General features: G+C 45.4%; 1 protein-coding gene across 4 annotated transcripts in view; it reads right to left on the bottom strand.

Moving 5' to 3' along the window:
* The window catches only part of MTUS1 (microtubule associated scaffold protein 1), a 972936-nt gene that overhangs the window by 777612 nt on the left and 174547 nt on the right, over nt 1-20777 (bottom strand). For 2 of the 4 annotated variants that reach the window (XM_078678113.1, XM_078678115.1), the window contains exon 1: nt 4631-5024. The exons of the other annotated variants lie outside the window; for them this stretch is intronic. The gene's annotated coding sequence lies outside the window, so the exon portion shown is untranslated. Of the gene's footprint in view, nt 1-4630; nt 5025-20777 lie in introns of those variants that run through there. 4 annotated transcript variants of the gene reach the window in all.

Here is a 20777-nt window from a genome sequence, read left to right as displayed (position 1 = left end):
CGAAGCGTTGATATTACTCTTCCCTTAGACTGTCCCTCCTCTTTAGAGGAATCTTATGAGACAGTCCTCATATTCAGACGGGGTCTCAATTTGTATTCTTCAATGACAGCTATTCAAATCATTGGTATCTTTCGTTCACATTCAAGACGTTTTCTCAACACTAAAAGCATATTTGACAAGCCTGATTGTTGTGCCGTCACCACACCTATGAATCATTACCTAAGATACCTAAATATACAAAATGTATTGACTGCTTAAGTAACAGAGTGCCGTGTTTTTGCTGTAGTTGTTTACTGAATGTTTTTCTAACACAAAATAATTTAAAGTAACCTTTCGGGCAACATCAAGTTCCCTATACTATATTTTTTTTAAGTAGTAAGTAACCTTTATTGTAAGTGGTTAATTAAAACCGATTACAAAATACATTGAACTAAAGTTCAGTTCTAAAAAATCATTCAGCACGTTAAAAGTTTGTAAACGAGATTAATAAGTGCATGGTAAAAAAAAATCTTTTTTTAAAGATTTAAAATGTCTTGTTTTTCAAATTACACCAAAAGGAAGCAGTATTTATTTTCATATTATAATAATTCAGGTTCTTAGGTATTCAGGGCGATCCCGCTTCATTTACTATACCTGGAGATGAGTCGAGGCGGAAGACAACTCAAAAAGCATTTAGGAGCGATTGGGAGGATTCATTTGAGTATGCAGGAAGAGGGCAAGGATACTTCTGATATCTGAGAGTAGGGAAGACACTGGTTTTACAAATCATACATCCTACTCTTCCCTAAATTAAGCCAACGGCGTGAGTCAAGGGGGAAAGCTATGGAAGTGGTGAGAACAAAATATCGCAACAGTGTGGGGCTGTCATTAGCAACCAAGCTGAAGGTCTGCATAAGAGAAAATAACTACAATGTAGATGGAAAATGGGATGTTACCTTAAAATAAAGTTACAAGAAGAACATCCCACATAAAGAGATGAAGGGGAAACGGGGTAATTAAAAACTTTGAACCTTCTTGTTGCCTTGAGGTCTTCACATATCTACAGTTATTTTTTTCTGACTCCCTTAATTGGGTGGACAATGTCTGCATTATGTTTTTGTGCTCATCAGGGTTGTTGCCTGGTGAAAATCAGTAGCTTTCAATTGTATCTCAGGACAGCTAATCAATTCTGACTTACACAATATTGGCTTTGCCAATGCTGTATTCTTAAAAAAGAATAAAAAAGAAAACACAAGCACTGGCTAAGCTAATAGGCCTTATCTTGGCAAGAGCCATTAGCTTTGGCAAAGTGTTTTAAGCCATGTTGTACATCAGCATGCTTGCGGTCTAGCATGGCTAAAAGTTAGCAGAGAGGAGTGGCGCAGAGAGGAGGGACGCACATTGTCATTACAGACAACACATTTTCAAATTAAATGACTGTTACCTTTGCAAAGACATGCCGTTTTACTGTTGAACTATACAATGCAGAAACAACATGTGGAAAGGGCATCAACTAGTGTATTCATTTCATTTGATCGTATTAAAATATTTATTTTCAACACACTTGAGAACTACAAAAAAGGTGATTCATTTGTGCTGTCCTAATCGTGATATATTCTGAAATAGTTGCACAGTTCATTTACAGACATTTCATTTTGCTATGTGCTTGAAAAAAGCATTTCCTTTCAAAGACTATCAGATAAATCCTCTCACTTTGAAGTCCGAGAAAGAAAAATAAACACCAAGCTGACTCAGAAGGCGGAGCCTGGCATTTGACCTCTGTTTTTGATTGCACAAAAAATATGATAAGATAAGAACATTTGAAAACCTGTTTACAGAAAGCACGCGCTCGTGGAAGAATACAGTAAAGAGGCAGGTTCCACAGGAGGGTCTAACTCAGGTTGAACAGTCTAAAACAAACCCAGCAAAAAGAAAGCAAGCAACTGTGAGTTATAAATCACAAAGACAGTGATAAGTAAGCAATGGGCAGAATGCATTCCCAGGGATGATTTCAGAATGTGCCCATAAAGTCTTCAGCAAACCAGACAGATGTGCTGTCTCGTAGGCTTCAGCCTAAAAAGGATCAATGATATGGCGCCTGTTACCTGTAGGTTTGCACATGCAGCACCCATTTTTTTTTTTTTTTTAAATGACTGATCTAAGATGGTGGAAGCCACTTTGATCAGTAAATTTAAAAAAAATGAAAAATAAATTATGTGTATGAAAGTACTTTTGATATAGCAATACGCCCAACAGCAAAAAGCTTGCACTGCCTCAAAAAAAACACGAAAAAAATATAAACTTGAAACACCTGCACTGGTCAGAGGAGTGAGTGAGGAGGAATGGGAGTGTAATAAAAAATAGCCAAGTTGGGGGAAGAGGGGAATAACAGCACATAAGAAGTGAGTTACAGAGTACAGGTAGGATATGTGCACAAAAGGGAGATAGCTACAGAGGGAAGGGCAACAGGTGTTTGGGGGAGGGAATCAATACATTCAAGAGCGCTATATAACATATGCACTCATGGAGTGCATAAGACAAGAAAAAGTGGTTTCCTAAATGTGATAAATGTGAGCAGTGGTCTGAAAGAAGTCAGCCAATAAGAAAGATGGTAGAGAGACTATGCTCCAGGAGAGGAACAAACACAGGAAGGGGAACGCAAGCCATTTAATAAGAAACCAGCATACGAGAGCGACGATACAACCAATAGTAAACAATAGGTAGGCTCCAAGCCCAATGTAGGTAATCAGTAAGCAACAACAAGCGTTTCGCAACCAGACAGCTTGAAATATCTAGTAAAAGAGACCAAAAAAATAAGTCCCTGAAATTAAGCAGTGGAAAAAGACAAATCATACCATCATAAGATAGTAAATAAGAAATGCTTCAGAGCTGGGTAAAAAAAAGAATATGGAGGAAAGCCATTGAATAAATAGTAAGGAGACTAGGTAGACAAAGCTATCCAACCAGGAGCAAAGGGCTGACCCTAAGCACACTGTGTACACACTTTAATGTATGAGAGACAATAGGTCTAAGACAAATAACATCTCAAGCTATCTGTAGGCAAGACCTAATACAAAGCCTTCACGCATGTTTAAAAGTGTCTCACAGAGATATTGGATGTTAAAAAGCCAACAAAACTTCCTCTCTACCTGGGAACGTCCGTAATTAACACATTTTATCAATTCACTGTTAAATTTCAATTTCATGTTAAGAGAAGCGACACAATAATAAGATTCCAATTGACAATCTGTGTTAAAAGCCAAGGCTCGTGGGATCAGCTCACAAGAATATTAGATAACAGAAAAATATGATTTAATAGATATTTGTTAACACTCCTATTTCAAGCCAAGGTTAAAAAAAAACTTGGCAGCGCATAGCATGTACTGGCAGGGCTGAACAGCCACTTCATAGCCAAACGAGAGAACATTTAAGTAAGTTACTTAAGCTTGAAAGGGCAAACTAGTTAAATCCGAACAAGAAATAACCCGTCACATTACATTACATCTCCGATGACAGGCGAGGGGATCACATATCGCACTGTACACGCACACTGCACCACGTGCCACAAAAAATAAACACAGGCGGAGAGGGCTGGGTAGGACCACCCACAGTCACTGCTTCAAACACAACTGAAATAATCCCCATTCTCGGCCGAATGTACAACCTACACGCCTCACACACACACACACGTCTCCCTCCCCACAAGCCACTGTTGCCAGCACCGCATAACACAAATATAAATTAAATATATATATATATACACACATACACACACACACACACACACACACACACAGTACACATTCTTAAGGCATTCAAATCAAGAAAGAGCGGTACCATCAAGTGTAAGCAGCTTCAGCCGACAGACCTGAGAGGGGGCGGGGTCATTCCAGAGAATACGATGGAAGGGGGGCGGGGGTCGTTTCCTCTTATAGACTGCCCACGCACACACATCTCTGTACAGTACTGGATCTATACACCAAAGGACTCAGATCATAGCGAGTCGTAGGGCGCGGATTTATAGCTCCACTTTAAAGCCAAACGTTACTTTCTGCAGTTACACTCGTTATACAAAAAGCACGCATCCGTGTTCACCTGATAATAGACGTGCTTATTTCTATAGCAGGATGGGCACCTTACTCACAGTGGACAGCCTCTCTATACCCAAGCTTTAAAGGACAACATAATGCACGCTGGGAAATGTAGTCTGTTTCCCTCCATTGAGCTAATAAGAGAACTCACCTGATGAGCCTAAAACAGGAGACCGGAAATGCATCGCTGTGGAGTCAGGTGCTGACCTTCCTTTCGGGAGGAGAATCCCTAAGTGAACTACATTTATTAACGTGCTATGTATGGCCTGGCAGCAACAAACTGGCGTTTATTGTGCGTTAAAAATGCTTTCCTCAAGTAAACACAATTCATTACGGTTAAAGTGGCTAAACTCAAAATAAAACTTCAAGTCCAAGAAAGTAATCTTCACAGGCACAAACACGAATAGCGGTGCACAATGACCTTTACAAACAGGCACTCGGGTTCCCGGATAAGTCAGACACTGCCAAGGCAAACAGCCCCGCGGCGCTGGCGAGCAGGCACACTACAGGCAGAGACCGCTGCGCACAGGCTTGTAACATCACATGAAACAGTCTCTCACCTGCACCGCTTCACGGAGTAAAACAGATCTGAAACTTGTAAAGTGCGTGTTCAGGTCCGTACTGGAGGTGGCAGGCCAGCAGGGGCTGTGTCTTTGTAAGAGTAACACAAACCATGCCGTGAACCACAAGAGTTTGGAGCAGACACAGTGCGGCGAGTCCTCCCGGGAGATGTGCGTGTACAGAGCCAGTTCCAGCAGCCGAGTCCCGTCCCGCAGACACCTCCCGGGGCCAGAGGCTGTCCCTGGACCCCCACGTGGCTCGGTTCAGTGTCGTGGGCCCCGGCCGTCCCTTTCCAAGCCCAGCCCCGCTCTCCCACGGCAGTTCAAGGTCCGCAGCTCTGGGCGCTGCAGCGCTTCATGGCCTGACCAGGGATGGGAGGGACCTCGACTTGTCAGCCTGAATCAGCATTCCACGTTGCCTAGCAATTACTGCGAGAACCCGATCGGCCTGCGGTTTAAGGAAACCGCAAAGTGTAAAAAAGTTAAATACTTTCCAAGATCTTATTGCCAGAAAGAATAAAGAGTATAACAAAGAATAAAAAAAAAAAAGGCAAACCTCAGAAGAGGGGGAGTGCATGTCGTGGCTAATGAGAACTTAATCGGATTCACGTGTACCTCTACCCTCAATTTCCGAAGTCCATCATGCGTCACGGAAAACTACTCACACAAGGAGCAGTCGACGGGTCTCACAGGTACGAGGGCCTGGTACATCGTTGCCAGCGTTTTAATCCCATAACTTTGTTTTCAGGCACTCAGGGGACATGCAGCTCCCGTCCCCCGTTGTCAGCAGACAGCAAGTGATGCGCGATAAAAATGGCAGGAATGGCTGCACACTTCACACCCGACGGGACAGCAAGGCAGTGTAACACCCGTGCCCTGCCCGAGCTCCGAAGCCACTCGAGTCGAGGAGAGAGGTTCCGCCTGCTCGTGAAAAAAAATGCATTAGACAATAACTCCGAAGCAAAGGCATTAAAGATACATTTGAAGGCCTTCCTCCTGATTTATTAATAACTTCGGGATCAACATCCGTAAACAACGAATGACATTTAAAACCGCAGGCGGTGCCAGACACGAGGCAGACACGGGCCTGCGGCAGATTAACCCCTGTGTGACAGCCCCCAGCAGCTCCCCTCAGGGGCCAGTACCCACCTACCAGAGCCGGAAACGTCCAAGCATCGACTGGCAGGCTGATGAGGGCTCTAATTTAAGGAATTGATTCCAGGGACGTGTTTACATACCCTCCACAAAGACATGCATTTGTTGGTTGAAGGGAGAGGGCTAAACAAATAGCACTTTTTGAAATAGTTATCCAATAGTCGGAGACATTTTAAGGATTTGAGGGGCATTGGACCAAAGGCATTTTGTGGGCCCATGTTCGGAACAGCTTAGAATGAATGATCCCGTTTCAGCTTTTTCATGCCATCGTTGGCCAGTGCACAGGCACCGTGATCCAAATTCGAAACGTGTTTGCATCAAATATTTAGGCCTAGTGACATGCTTTTTTCAATATTATAATGCAGCAGCAGCTCACTAATATTGCAAATAATCATTGGGACCCCATTCTATTTCTCATACGTGAGGTCCTGTTTTGACCTAAAACACGATTTTTATGTATATTGCATAGTCATAATACTCAACTTAAAAATAAATTAAAGGAAAACAGTAATTAAAACAACCTGTTCAAGATTTGTTCAAGGTCATCGGGGCAAGACTCTGCAGAACGGAGCTGGCTCTGTCAGGGATCTTCCCGGAAAAGCCTGGGTTCCTGGGCCAGGGCCCACTTTGCCCACGCCTGAAAACGTCTCTGCCAATAGTTTAACATGAACTTTAATATTTTTTTGTGAACACAAAGCGTAGTGATGGACGACGAAGAAATCCAACTGCAAAAGAATCGAAGAGCCTTCATTCCACCCCACAAAGCAGCCAAAGCCATACAATAAGACCATCTGCTCTAGGGATGCTCTGCGCTAAATACTGGATCACTAGGAGCAGCAGCTGAAAGGCACTATCTGTGCACGTCATCACCTGTACGGCACAGGCTTACCACTAAAAAGAGGGCAATAGCCACCCAATGAGGGTGAGTTGGTAGATATGCTATATGTTGAGCACGTGCAGACCTGAAAACTAAAATTATTTGTGTGTGTGTGTATATATATATATATATATATATATATATATATATATATATATATATATATATATATATATATATATACATACACACACACACACACATATCTATCTATCTATCTATCCAAAGGCTAAAGTAACCTATTGGTAGGGGAATGTCAATGACATTAACGTTTTGAACAAAAAAACAAACACACGACTTATAGTTCGCAGAGTACAGGGCTAATTATAACTTGCGCTCACACCATGCATGGCCTCACATATTACATCACTCATGACATGTGCTATGACATCATGTATGACATTGTTAGTTTGTTTTATAATTAATATAGTGGTAGGTAAGTATTCTACTACAGCTGTGCCTAATTTTGTACAGCATGTGTCGCGATAATGGGTGTGTTAACAAAATAGTTGTGCTCCTAAATGCACCGTTGGTGTGTGGAGGTATTGAACACGATACAAATGTTTTTATACAAGACGAACAGTATGCAGGTGACAGTTAACGACTTGTGACCAGTTTTTTCAATGCAAGCTTTTTGGCTCAGCAAAAAAAAAAATTTCCAACAAGGGAAAGACTATGTAGTTGATACTAAGTATTGTAAGCAGCCTGGAGTATTTTGAGACATTCGTTTGGCCAGAACAATTTCTACATAAGATAGAAGACTGTGCGCACCAGGCACTTACCGGTCTATGTACATGTGCTTGATTACCTACTGAAGATGGGTGCTCTGTAAAGTTTTCAGCACATTGCGAAGGCTGTGAGAAGTATGACCTTTAGCACCTTTAGGACTCTGGTATTTTTAGTAAATAGTCCCTCTTAGTAGATACTTTTCAATACTCTGTGTTGTATTTCTCATGAGAGTTTCACGATCTACAGTCTACAAATAGAGTAGTACAGGATAAACACTGTTTACAGTACCCACTTTTCTACTCATGTCCACCTCATTTCTCACAGGAGGTTCGCTGACTGAAGAGGTTGATACAGACAAAGGCTGTAGGGCATTCGATGTGTAAACCAAGGTTAAGTATCTACAGGAACTAAGTTATCTCAACAGTTGTATACAGATTAAATACCATGTGCAGTAGGGGTTACCCATCTATGTGTGGCTGAACGTTAATATGAACTTGGCTACCCATGAAATATAGAGTACAGGGTGAATGCTGCACATAGCAAAACATGTTTCACCTAAGGGGGATGTATGAGTGATGGCATTAATTATGCTTTTTATTATTCTGTGCTATTTTGTACTTTCATACCTCAAATACCATACTAAGGCCTTTTCCCCCAAGCCACTATTTGACCCGGGGACCCCAAAACCTAGGGCCCTTTTTTATGTGGTCCCCCTCCCCGAGTGTTAAGTGACCCTGGAGACCTCATCCCAATATACATTAAAATTAGGGGAGGGGTGTATTCCCCCCCTTCCCGAGCTCAAACGATTCCCAAGGACCCCATGCCCGGGCCAAACTTTAATTATAGGGAGTATGGCCCTCCCACCAACTTTTGGAGCCTTAAGCTGCCCGGTCACCCCGTTCCCCAGGGCCAAATCCAGTTTATAAGGGTAGGGGGTGTTAGGCCTCCCTCTGTGAGCCTTAACAGGCCCCAGGGCCCCTATACCTGGGGCCAAATGCCACATTAAAAGGGAGGAGGACCGCATGGCGCCACATCCCTGAGTCTTAATAGCCCCTGGGGACCCCAAGGCTGAATGGCAAAAAAAAAAAAGGGGGGAGGGGGAGTGGCATGCAGCCCGTCCCCAAGCCTTTATAGGCCCAGTGGACTCCATATCCCAGGCCAAATTCAAATTTATAAGGGGAGGTGGGCATGCCCACCATCCCATCATTACGGTACTCAGCCCCAGGGGATGGGGTACAGTGATGCGGCTTCGTCCCTTACCTCGCTTGGGCCGCGTCTCTTCGGACATTCGCCCCGCATGGAAGCCGATCCCGATGCATCCCTAGCAACAACCTTGCCAACCCGAACCCCACCCCTCTGTCCTCTATTCCAGGAGCCAACCAGGAGCGATCTCTCCCCGGAAGCACACCATCACAACCCCGGAAGCACCTCCCCCGACCGGGATCCGGACGCTGGAAAAGCCGGAAGCAGGAACCAGACGGACGTCGGATCAAGCCCGTGGCAGGAGACCCAGACCGGAGCGGTGACGGAGAAGGCGGCTGAGGAAGAAGACGAGTGGAGCGAGGACTGGTGGAGTCCGCAGGAGGTGGCTGGAGAGCGGCCGCAACTCACCAGGAGAGTTGCGGCGGAGCGTGTGAGTGCCCTAGAACCGCCCCTGCAGCACATTAGGTGCATTGTAGATATTCTTCCCCTTTTGAGTCACCTGAGAGTCACGCTATCGCCTGTAGCCACTGTAATAAGTTGTAAAGCACTTCATTGCCCTGTACAGCACTGTAGGTAGAGAGTCTTCCCCTTCACGCCCCCTCTCACAGTACACGTTCTGTCTCTCTGCTTCCATCCTCTTTTCATATCCTGACCCGACCCTACCTTCCCCTCCCCACTGTCGCTTCTCCCCTCTCACTTGTACCCGGGTGTTGGTGAACGGTTCCAACTTACCAAAGTCCGGTGGGACTAACGGCTCCTTTTTGTTTCTTTCTCCCGGAACCTCCGAGGACCCCGGAGGAACAAGACCCTGGCGTGCCCGGACCAGACCGCAAACGTCGTCCAGAGGAGCCACTTCTTCATTTGTTGTCTAAAACCCTTACGTACTGTGTCTATCCTGTGGCAAGAATAAACAATCATTGCCCACTACATACGACCTCCTAGCTTGATATTCCGGTCCGCCAGTCCCCCACGTTCACAGGTACTTTGGGGCCTTAAAAGCTCAGGGAGGCGGGGGGTGGGCACATGCCTCCACCCAGTTAAAAAAAAAAGTGTTTCTATTTTTAAGTTTGCCCAGGGGATGGAGTCCCCGGGACCCAAAATGGACTCAGGTAGGAAGGCCCCACCCATTCTCCCCTCACCAAATAATTTTTAGAAAACAGCAGTCAGCTATTTTTTTCTTTCTTCCTGCAATCCTGCAGGAGTCCCACAGGATGTTTTTTTTAATTGCAGGACGGGGAACTAACTTCCAGAGTCTTGTAATGGCTGTTAGAAACATTTATCTTTATGCTGCTTACAGCCAACCAGAACACTTGCTCCCACAGGAGCAAGAAGGCCCAACTGTTATAAAGACACCTGGACCAAGCACAATGCAATAAAAAAAAAAAATTCTTTACATCTGGGTCTGAGGGACTCTCGATAGTGTCATTCGAACCCAACGGTCCAGCTACACAAATATTTTTTGACTCTTAATATCTCAAAAACGATTGAACGGATTTATACTAAATCCCCAGAAGCAGGGTTTGAGGCCCAAGATCAAGTTTCCTGCCAAATTTGGTGTAATTCCGTTCAGCAGTTGTTGGGTAGTGATTCTTAAAAAAAGTCTATGTAAATTGCACATGGAAATTTGTTTTGGGACCCCCTCTTTTTTCTCAGCCCCCGCTTGACGGATTACCCCAAAACATTCAAAGATAGAGCTAAGGTGAATGAATTAAAAAAAAAACGTTTGGAAAGATATGTCAAATGGTGCCAAAGTTATTAGCAAACCAAAAAATGGTCTATGGAAAAGCTGACTTAACTATAACTACCCAGTGGCAACTGCATGAAAGGGGAAGGACCTCGTGCCGATTAGTATCTAAAAGGCATTTTGGCAGGGGAACTGGAAGTAGGGGTGATGGAGTAGCTGCAACACCTCAAAGATAACCGTGCAGGAGTGCATAAGGGGAATGAGCAATAAAGAGATATCTAGATTTTGTTTTCAAGTCCAAAGACAGAGGGAAAGAGTCATGCAATTCACTGGCGGCCCTCAGCATTTTGAACAAGTGCAGCACCACGCCTGGGATTGCACAGCACCTGGTGAGATCAGAAATTCAAAACATTTTCAAAGCGGTTGCTACCTGTGTGCCGTCTACTGCTCCAAATAACAATGCCCTACGATTTAAAGAATAGCAACACAAATAGCAGGTCTCTAAGGGATAGCAGCAGGACTTTCAGAATGCGGTCTTGGAATAGCACCTAGCCAAGAATGGCCTCAAAGCTTGCACATTCACTAATTCATCCACCTATACTTAGACTCATTGGCTTAAGCACCCACTTTAGAAATCTGTCTGTAACCTACATGTCACTCATGCCATGCCTATATATGTTATATGAGAGAGGGAAGCTACATTTTTACTGCCATACTGTCCCTGATCTGTGAGTAAATAAAGCTTGGGATTAAGCTGCCTGATTTGTACATGTTCGGTGATGGGAAAGGTTGGTGTTGTACTTGTCCTCATTAGTTAGGAAGCTTGCACTTTTTCTTCTCAAGGTGCACCAGTTGTATGAAGAGGGATGTTTCTAATGCTGCTTTATGAAAACCGAAAGAATATTTTTAATACACTTGCAGAACAGGCCCAGACCAGTCAGAAGCTTCTATTGGACCCATTGCAAACACACAAGTTGCATAGCCCTAACCAGCAGAACTCTGGTTTCAGTCAACGTTTACCAGACTGTCTAAATAGAGTGACTCTGGGCAATTACCTTTCTTTCCTCTGCCTCCTTTTCCTTGCTCTTCACATTTGAGAGCACCTCGAAATAATTCGGTTCAGGATGTTCACTGTACCAAAACCTCGCCCTTAGTGAGGATCTGAGCGCTCCAAAATAACTATACTGTTGCTGGCTCCTGTCTTGCAGGGAGCCTGCAGGTGGCCCTAGGACTCCTCCTGGCAGCTCCAACATAAGAAATTATGTGGGATGCCCGGGTGGGGACACTGGAACCACAGTTTAAAATAAATAAACAAACGTGTTGAAGACTCCTTTGAAGCCCACAGGCCCCTCCCCTAGCCGCCAACAATAAGAATGAAAGATGGGGGTGTCCCGGGTGGGTACTGGAACACCCTTTAACACATTTTATTCACTGCTCTGCATGGAGAATCCCATAATGCCCTGCAGGGGCTTTTTACTGATTTTATTTGTGGATCCTGGTGGTGCCCAGTAAGAGGGGCACCGCCAAACATTTTTTATAATGTTTTGGGGGCTGCAGGACGTGCATCAGCCCCCAGCAACATTATAAAAAAAGTCAATGTGTCCTGGGTCTTAAAATCCATGACCTCAGGAGAGTTTACCATTTGTTTATAGTATATTTTATAAGCAGTTTACTCAAATTCACACTAACTATACACTGTCCAGAAAAGGAAAACAATACAACTTGGGTCCCTCCCATCTAGGTGGTACAAAATCAAGAGTGAAATGAACTACGTGTCTTCTACCCCATCTGAATGTTAATCCCAGTCACTTCACCCACTCCTCAGGTGTGTCCCCCCCATCCCAACCACCCCATCTTCCCAACCTCCTCAGTTTGTTCTAGCAGCCTGCATGTTCATATCCATAGGCAAAGAGCGATCTGTTGGGGCCTCGAGTGTGGTGGCGGGCCCAGACCCCCACTCAAGTCCTCTGTTTCCGGGGACAGCCTGTGGAGACCTAAATTGATCTTTTGAGGGCCATATATCTATCTAGACTGCCTTCTCTTCTTCTACTAACGGGGCAACCACCAACTTCAACAGCATAGCTACATATCATATGGCAACCATCAGACCCATCCACAGCAGGGCCTATTTATATCGATTGTCCTTAATATCGTCCGACGCATGAAAGAGCCTGATCATGGACCCGTGTACAGCCCAGAATTCTGCCTAAACTTGTTGGTGGAGGTGTCTTGCCCAGGTAGCTCTCAGGTCAGGGAAGGAATATGGTGTGTGTACAACTAGTGATTTATATTTAAAGGAGAGTTTATGGCGGACGGGAGTAGTGAGCAGTACTTGTGCCCCCCTGGGGAAGAATTCCAGAAGCTCAGTCAGTGTAGATGTAGAAGGCAGAAGTGCGTGTCCAAGTGGTTATAGGTATTGGAAGAATTGGGCTTTATGAACTACGAACTCTGCCTGCAAACTAGAGAAGGACTTTATATTTGTTCTCATCAGGATATCTCCCAGAGTGGAGATACCAATACGGTCCCACTCTCTGAAGCCCTCCAAGCTGGTCACCTGTGGCACCCAGCACCCATGTGGGTGACCCGGTGAGGCACTTGAGCCAACCCAGATTGCCAAGTCCATCTCTCTAGACCTAGAAGACTACTCGTCGCGGGGGGAAACGTCATGGGGAAGGGCTTTCTACACAGATAGTGGGTGATTTGTGTTCCATGCATGACCCACCTCTCTGAAGCATAGCCAGAGGTGTCTCTGCCTTCAAACCACCACTCTTTCAGCACAACATGATGCGCCATACTAGAATACAAAAGTATATCCATTGTGGCCAAGCTGACGTCAAATGGCGACTTGTAACATTCAGTGAATTTCAAAGAAGTGCAATTCAATGGTTCCAAAGAAAGTGTCTCAGCGCCGTATTCAAACTCGTAAAAAAGTCTTGGGAACAGGTTAGAGGTAGTTTTGTAACTGATATAATTAACAGGGGAGTCGAACCATTTTATAAACTGCTGATCTTACCTACAATGAGAGTGAAGCGTGGACCAAAAGACAGTCTTTATATAATTTATGGAGGAGATGTTGCAGGTTCTCCTTCCAGGCTCTCCCACAAACCTCCTCGATGTACACTCCCAATTAACAGAATCCTTCTGTTTGTATTTTGAGGGCTGAGTCTCAGGTCATTTGTAATTTATATTTATATAGCGCGTTATCACCAACGGTCTCTAAGCGCTTTGATAGAGGGGCCTGCTTAGTGTTGCGGGTGGGGAGATGGTACTTTACTGCGCGCCCCAGGCTTCTTTAAACAGGAGGGTTTTGAGCTGTTTCCTGAAGGGTAACAGGAGGTGTTCCTTACGGAGGTTATCAGGCAGTCTATTCCAGATCTGTGGAATGATAGCCGAAAAGGCTCTTCCTCCCATAGAGGACAGGCGGGTGCGGGGGCAGACTAGCAACCTGGCTTCCGAGGATCGAAGTGCTCTGGTAGGGGCGTAGTTCGTAAGGCTATTCTTTATGTAAATTGGTGCATTGCCGTAGATGGCTTTGTGTGCAATGCACAAGCCCTTGAACTTGATCCTCTGTCTGATGGGGAGCCAGTGTAGCTGGTGTAGAAGGGGGGAGGCATGAGTGCGGCGCGGGACTTTAAACACGAGCCAGGCCGCGTCGTTCATGGTGGTCGGGAGTCTGGTCAGTTGGTAGTCTGGGAGTCCTAGGTAAAGTGAATTACCGTAGTCCAGACGGGATAGGATGAGTGCTACAACCACACGTTTGAGGGTCTCAAAGGTGAGTAGCTGGGCCAGTTTTCGTAGCTGCCTGATTATGTTGGAACAAACCCCGATAGTGGTAGATACCTGTAGAGCCAAGGTTAGTTTGTTGTCGATTTTTAATCCCAGGCTTTTGACTGCTGTAGCAGGCTCAGGGTATTTGCCCAACTCGGATGGCCAGAAGAGACAGTTCCAGGGGTTGGCGTCACCAGTGACTGCCAGCACCTCCGTTTTATCTGGATTGATCTTAAGATAGTTGGCCAACATCCAGTTTATTGTAAATTTTAAGATGTTCTGTACTTTCTGGTGCGCTGGTAAGGAGTTGTCTATCCGAATGATAATTTGAGTGTCATCTGCATAGTTGTAAATCTGGCACTCCAACTGATTGAGCACAGCTATCAAGTGCTGAAGGTAGGCATTAAATAAAAAGGGAGACAATGCGGATCCCTGAGGGACTCCGCATGGGAGAGTGCCTGACCTGGATACGGCATCCCCCAACTGCACTCTCTGGGAGCGATCTTTTAGGAAGGATGTGAGCCATGTCATTGCAATGCCCTGCACCCCAGAATCAGCCATCCGCGACAGAAGTAACTCGTGGTTCACGGTATCAAAGGCCGCGGATAGGTCTAACAAAATCAGGGCACAGGGGTACTTCGAATCGGCTCTCAGTCTCAGATCATCTAGGACTGCCAACATCACTGATTCAGTGCTGTGATGGGGTCGGAAGCCCGCCTGGTTAAATTGCAGGATGTCGTTAGCCTCTAGGTGGTGCGCAAGTGAGGCAAGCACGTGTTGCTCCAAGACTTTGGCGAGGAAAGGGAGCTGGGATATGGGCCGAAAGTTTTTCAAGTTTTTAATGTCGGCCCCGGGTTTTTTCAAAAGAGGGATCACACGCGCCTCCTTAAAATCGCTCGGGACAACTCCTGTTTCCAAAGACATGTTCAGGAGTAAGAGGGTCTCGTCTTCGATTTCGGGGAGGGCCATCTTGTAGATCCTGGGTGGGCAGGGGTCAGCTGGGGAACCTGATTTCACGCGTCCGAAGAGTGGCCCCAAGGCCTCATGTGTCAGCAGAGGGAAGGACGTAAGGGAGGGTTCTAGGGGACGGCCAGAGGGGACTGGGTTTAGCAAGCATGCCAGCTTAGAGGTCTTCTCGATGGTAATTGAGTCATTGGCAGGGGTCCACCCCCTTTCAGATATAAAGAGGATTTGGCCAAGTTAATTTTCAGTCCAGAGTATTCTCTGAAATTCTGCAGAATCCGGAGAGCGCATGGACCCAACGGGGCTGGTCAGACAAATAAATGAGCACATCATCTCGAATAAGGAAATCTTATCTGAGATGCCTGGACCTGACTCGAAGCCACACATCAGTGAGTCTACTCAGATCCACTCTGCCAAAGGCTCAATAGCTAGTGCAAAGAGCAGAGGGAGAATTCTCGCTGTATGCCCCTTTCTATGGGGAAGGCCGGGGACATTGAACCCCCAACTCTGATGGGATTAGTATAGAGAAATGTAACCAGACTAATGTAACCTGGTCCAAAGTTCATGGTCCAAAGTTCATTTTGTAGAGGAGGGCAGAAAGGTAAGGCCAACACACAGAATGGAAAGCTTTTTTGAAATTGTCTAAAGGGAATGCCTTCTCCCCGGGCGTTCTGTACTCTTCAGATATTGTGGTGCGTAGCACGGCCTAGCTTGGGAATCACCACAATGGACGTAGGTCGGACAGCAGCTGATCAATATTAAGTGCCTCCAGGAACATCTCTACGATCGCTGGACCCAATTGTGTCCAGTATGCCTTAAAAATTCTATGGGTAACTCATTTGGGGCCAGAGTTCTGCCTGGTCATGGGCACCTCCTAGTTCCTGCAGTATAATCGCCTCTTCGAAGGAGTTCCACTCTTCGGAAGAAAGCCAGTGGGTCAGCAGATCCACCACTAAGGATGCTACCTATGGAGGTGAGGGTCCCCAAGTTGAGAAATAAAGCCTAGCATAATAGTCAGCAAATGCGGCCACTATCAAGGGTTCATCAGTAATGCTGTTACAGTGGTCTTCCACTAGTTTACACTCCGGTGTGCGCACGGTTGTCGCCAAGCAGGGAAGAAAGTTTTACCAGTCTTTTCCCCCCAATAGGTATATAAAGCTCTGCATTGCGAGCCAAGAGAGTCAATTCATCAAGGAGTGTGACATATGCACGACTGGGTGTATGTTATGTTTCTAAAGAGGGCCTCATCTGGTATATCCGCATAAAGCCTTTCCAGCATTATTAGCAAGGTTTCCCATTCAACAACCTCCTTACAGGCTTGTCGTTCAGCCCCGTGTTTGATAACCAATAATGTAACCAATAATGACTCCCCTCAGCACAGCTTTACACGCTTCCAACTGTGTCCCTGGTGCAAAAACAGACCCTTTGTTGCATGCTGTATAATGCAAAGTCTTTGAAGAACCAACTGTCGAGGAACCACCCTGAGCCAGTCCTCCGTGGGCCAAGCAATAAAATGAGCTCCATATGAGAATGATCATAGAGGCCCCATGCCAACATTTTCACCTCTGTTAACCATGAGGATTAGATGTGGGAATATAAAGTAGTCAAGGCAAGAGAACAGTCTGTGGGTCCCTGAATAGTATGTATAGTCCTCTATGTCCCAGGATGATGAAGATGCCAAGCGTCTATCAGGTGCATGTTCTCTAAGAAAGTACCTAGACGTGTTGATCGACTCATTGTCTAGGATTGTGAATCTTTCTAGTAGAATGTAGTCCACCCAATTGAGATTGCCCCCTAATTTCCCACGGTCCCTGAGATAGCTGAAGTATGAGCTTTCCCAAACTAAGTAGAGATTCTGCAACTAGCTAGAGTGCCATATACGCTGAAAAAGCAGATGGCTAAGCCATAGAGCTGAGCAGAAACCACCACATATCTCCATTTGGCCAGGAAAAAATGTTTCCTGGAAGGGAATAGTAGAACAGATCAGGACTGCTACTCTGCGGGAACTCTGCGGGAACCCTGAGTGAAGCCCGCATGGAAGTCTTGTGAGAATCCTGATCTGGAAAGAAAGGGGCAGAAATCTCCCACCAAATGGGTCTCTTGGAGTAGGAATATATCTGGGTTGAATCATCTTGCTGCCTTTAAGACTGCCCCTCTTAATGTTATCGAAAATATTGTTCATGTTCCACGTCAAAAAGCGGACCAGGCTTCGCGGGTAAAGGGGGTCATTGTCACAGGGGTTTAGTTGGTGCAGGGTCATCCCACCCAGATTGGCAGTGCTCTGCTTTGTCATTATTTGAGGGCTCCAAGAACAATTACCGGATATCATTAAGGAACAGGAAATACCCCCTCCCAATACTTTGAAAACTGGAAGCATCTGTCGTAGAGAACAGTAGGGACAACTGCCAACCGGGCATTTAAACATCAAACTCGTCCCTATACTGCAACTCTCCTTAAAACCCCCTTTGAAAACAACCCATAAACAAATCGAATTCCTGCTGGGGCAGTAGATGACTACCCGACTAAAATTGCACAGAAGATTCAGAATAGGCATTCTGCAATCGTAGTGTCTAGAACAAGCACTGCGGGAGGGACAACAGAGCGTCTAAACCTTAGTTGTAGTCCTTCACCATTGTAGCTGGATCAGCAGTCTCAGACGGCAGCAGTCACCACTCATTTCTGCCCGTTGCCGCCTCCATCGACCGAAGTAGTCTCCTGTTTCTCCAACACCTGCGTGGCAGCTGTCTCCAGGGTCCTGGTCTGTCACCAGACGCAGGTTGCTCCTCCATGTCTGTGTCCTGTCTCCTCCAGTCATGTCTTTCCTCAATCCATTGCCATGCGGTCTCCAAAGTTTTGAAAAAGTGTTCTTCCAGAAAAAATAGCTTTTAGACTGGCAGGGAAGAGCAACATGTAGGTCACCTGCGTAGTGAGCAATTTTTGTTCGACACAGAGGAATGAGCGACGTTGTTACTCCACTTGCAGTGTGTTGTCCAGGACCAGCATGAGCTTTGTGGAGTCAAAGGAGATGTTTTTCTTTTTGTTGAGGGGTAGCCCGGAGGATCAAATCCCTGTAGATAAAATTGTAAATGCAGGTAATTATTGGTCTCGGCGGGGCCCTGGTTGTGGCCACAGTGCCAAGGACTTGTAGACCTTTTCCACTAGGAAGCACGGTGACAGGTCCTTGTTGGAGCAATTATAACTCATTCTCTGAAGTAACTATAACTCATGCCCTCACCATGAACAGCATAATACTCAACATATTACACCACTCATGCCATGTTCTATGATTTCACTGATGACATCACTGCAAACTGAAATGTCATCATTGATAAGAACACTGTGCATGGCGGTGGTGTGAGTAATAGATACTTTAGAGCACGAGTTATAGTTACCTGATATAACTAAGTGGTGCAACTCAGTGGTTTTCTTTGTTTAAAACTTTGTGTTTAAAGTAATATTTTTCAAAAAAGTGATGTTTAATTAATTAGTGTATATATATATATATATATATATATATATATATATATATATATATATATATATATATATATATATATATATATATATATATATATATATATATATATATATATATATATATATATATATATATATAGTTTCTCAAATTGCCTTAGCTATTCCAGGGTGCACTCACAGCGCGCCACCTCACAGGGCTTTCACATTCTCGCCCCCACCATCCGGGTAGTTAGGCACGCGTTTCTGTGGTCCATTACCACTTCATCAGAGGCCTTTCTCCTGCATCCACTGAACTGCGCTTCTTTTAATGCACGCTCCATTGTTAATTACCATACGTGGGACACGCTTCGTTCTTGATTAGTCCGCACAGCATGCTGGTCTTAGTAGTTCTTTCTGCGCTCCATTAGTAGTTCAGATAATGCAGACATTGGAGATAATTTTTCAATCCTTCGTAGGATCCGATTCTTAGGAGCGAGTTCTTTTTGCCCAACACGTGCTGCGCTGACAGGAATAGGAAGGTTCCTCTCCCTCAGCCACTCGATTCTTTGAGCCGGTGCATCCTGACGGGAAGGCTCCCGTATTCAAATTTGGTTTCTCAAATTGCCTTAGCTATTCCAGGGTGCACTCACAGCGCGCCACCTCACAGGGCTTTCACATTCTCGCCCCCACCATCCGGGTAGTTAGGTCGCCTGACGCGTTTCTGTGGTCCATTACCACTTCATCAGAGGCGTTTCTCCTGCATCCTGGAATAGCTAAGGCAATTTGAGAAACCAAATTTGAATACGGGAGCCTTCCAGTCAGGATGCACTGGCTCCTATTCCTGTCAGCGCAGAACGTGTTGGGCAAAAAGAACTCACTCCTAAGAATCGGATCCTACGAAGGATTGAAAAATTATCTCCAATGTCTGCATTATCTGAACTACTAATGGAGCGCAGAAAGAACTACTAAGACCAGCATGCTGTGCGGACAAGAACGAAGCGTGTCCCACGTATGGTAATTAACAATGGAGCGTGCATTAAAAGAAGCGCAGTTCAGTGGATGCAGGAGAAACGCCTCTGATGAAGTGGTAATGGACCACAGAAACGCGTCAGGCGACCTAACTACCCGGATGGTGGGGGCGAGAATGTGAAAGCCCTGTGAGGTGGCGCGCTGTGAGTGCACCCTGGAATAGCTAAGGCAATTTGAGAAAATATATATATATATACACACACACACATACACACACTCTCAGGCTCCGTCCCCCAATTCATGGAACAAAGAACAGCACTCCGAGGGTAAAGGCAGGATAACTTTATTTCTCTGTTAGCAGTGTGAAGAGACGCGTTTCGGACAACAGTCCTTCGTCGTTTTTCAATTATGGTTTAAAATAATTTTATAATTTGCACTTGCACACCAAAAATGAATTTAAGTATGTGTTTGTATTATATTTACCAGTTTCAAGATGGCCGCCTTGTAAATCACATCAGTGAGGTCGGTGGAAAGTCCATCTTTTGTCTTCATGGCTATGACGACATATGAAGGGTTTAAAATGGTTGTTTTTCACGATGGTAATCGACATTGAAACAGCCGCGAGGCGAAACGAGTCTGTCGATAGGGGGGAGAAGGCTAAGCACCGAATAAAGCATTTCTCAAGCTTTAAACAAGAACTCAGTGTGTGCCTTTCATTTATTCAAGCTGAAGAAGTGCCTGCTGTTCGAGGGATACTGAGCGGGCCACCACCGCTGAAGTGTGCACCCGGAAGGACGGAGCGGCGGCGGTGAAGGTTCTGTGCTATAAACTAATATGGCCGCCAGCCCGGAGGCTTTTGATCAAACAGTAACGCCGAAGGAAATGCGGGTGTGAAGAGAGAGCGATTCTGTGAAAGGAAAACTGCGGATCTGCAGATCGATAAGCTGCGACGCTGCGTGGACGAGCCAGCTGGAAAGTGACACGACTTCCGCAAGGGAGCTGCGGCGCCGACCTTTGGTGAGTCCATGCTCCAACGCGCTTTTGAGAGACTGCTGATTATTAAGCTCTAAGCCTCTATTCCGAGGAGTCAAAGCAGTGCACATAAGCCTTCTCCCCCCCTCACTTACAACAACCAGTGCAAGTGCAACTGAGGGCGCGATCTGTTTAAACGCTGACAAAAAACGGCAATATGTCTAGTATAAAGGAACGAGAGGAAGTTGCTACGGGAATGTTTAAACCGAGCTCTGGAGGGCGGCCAAAACAGACTGGAAGCAATCAAGCCACAGCAAATCCAGTTAGTAACCTAACAATACTCTTCCAGACATTAGAGAAAGCCCATGAGA

This window comes from Lissotriton helveticus, chromosome 2_2 (assembly GCF_964261635.1).
Source record: "Lissotriton helveticus chromosome 2_2, aLisHel1.1, whole genome shotgun sequence".
Taxonomy (NCBI): Eukaryota; Metazoa; Chordata; class Amphibia; order Caudata; family Salamandridae; genus Lissotriton; species Lissotriton helveticus.
Note: the sequence above shows the minus strand (reverse complement) of the source record. Positions and strands in the feature narration are given on the sequence as shown.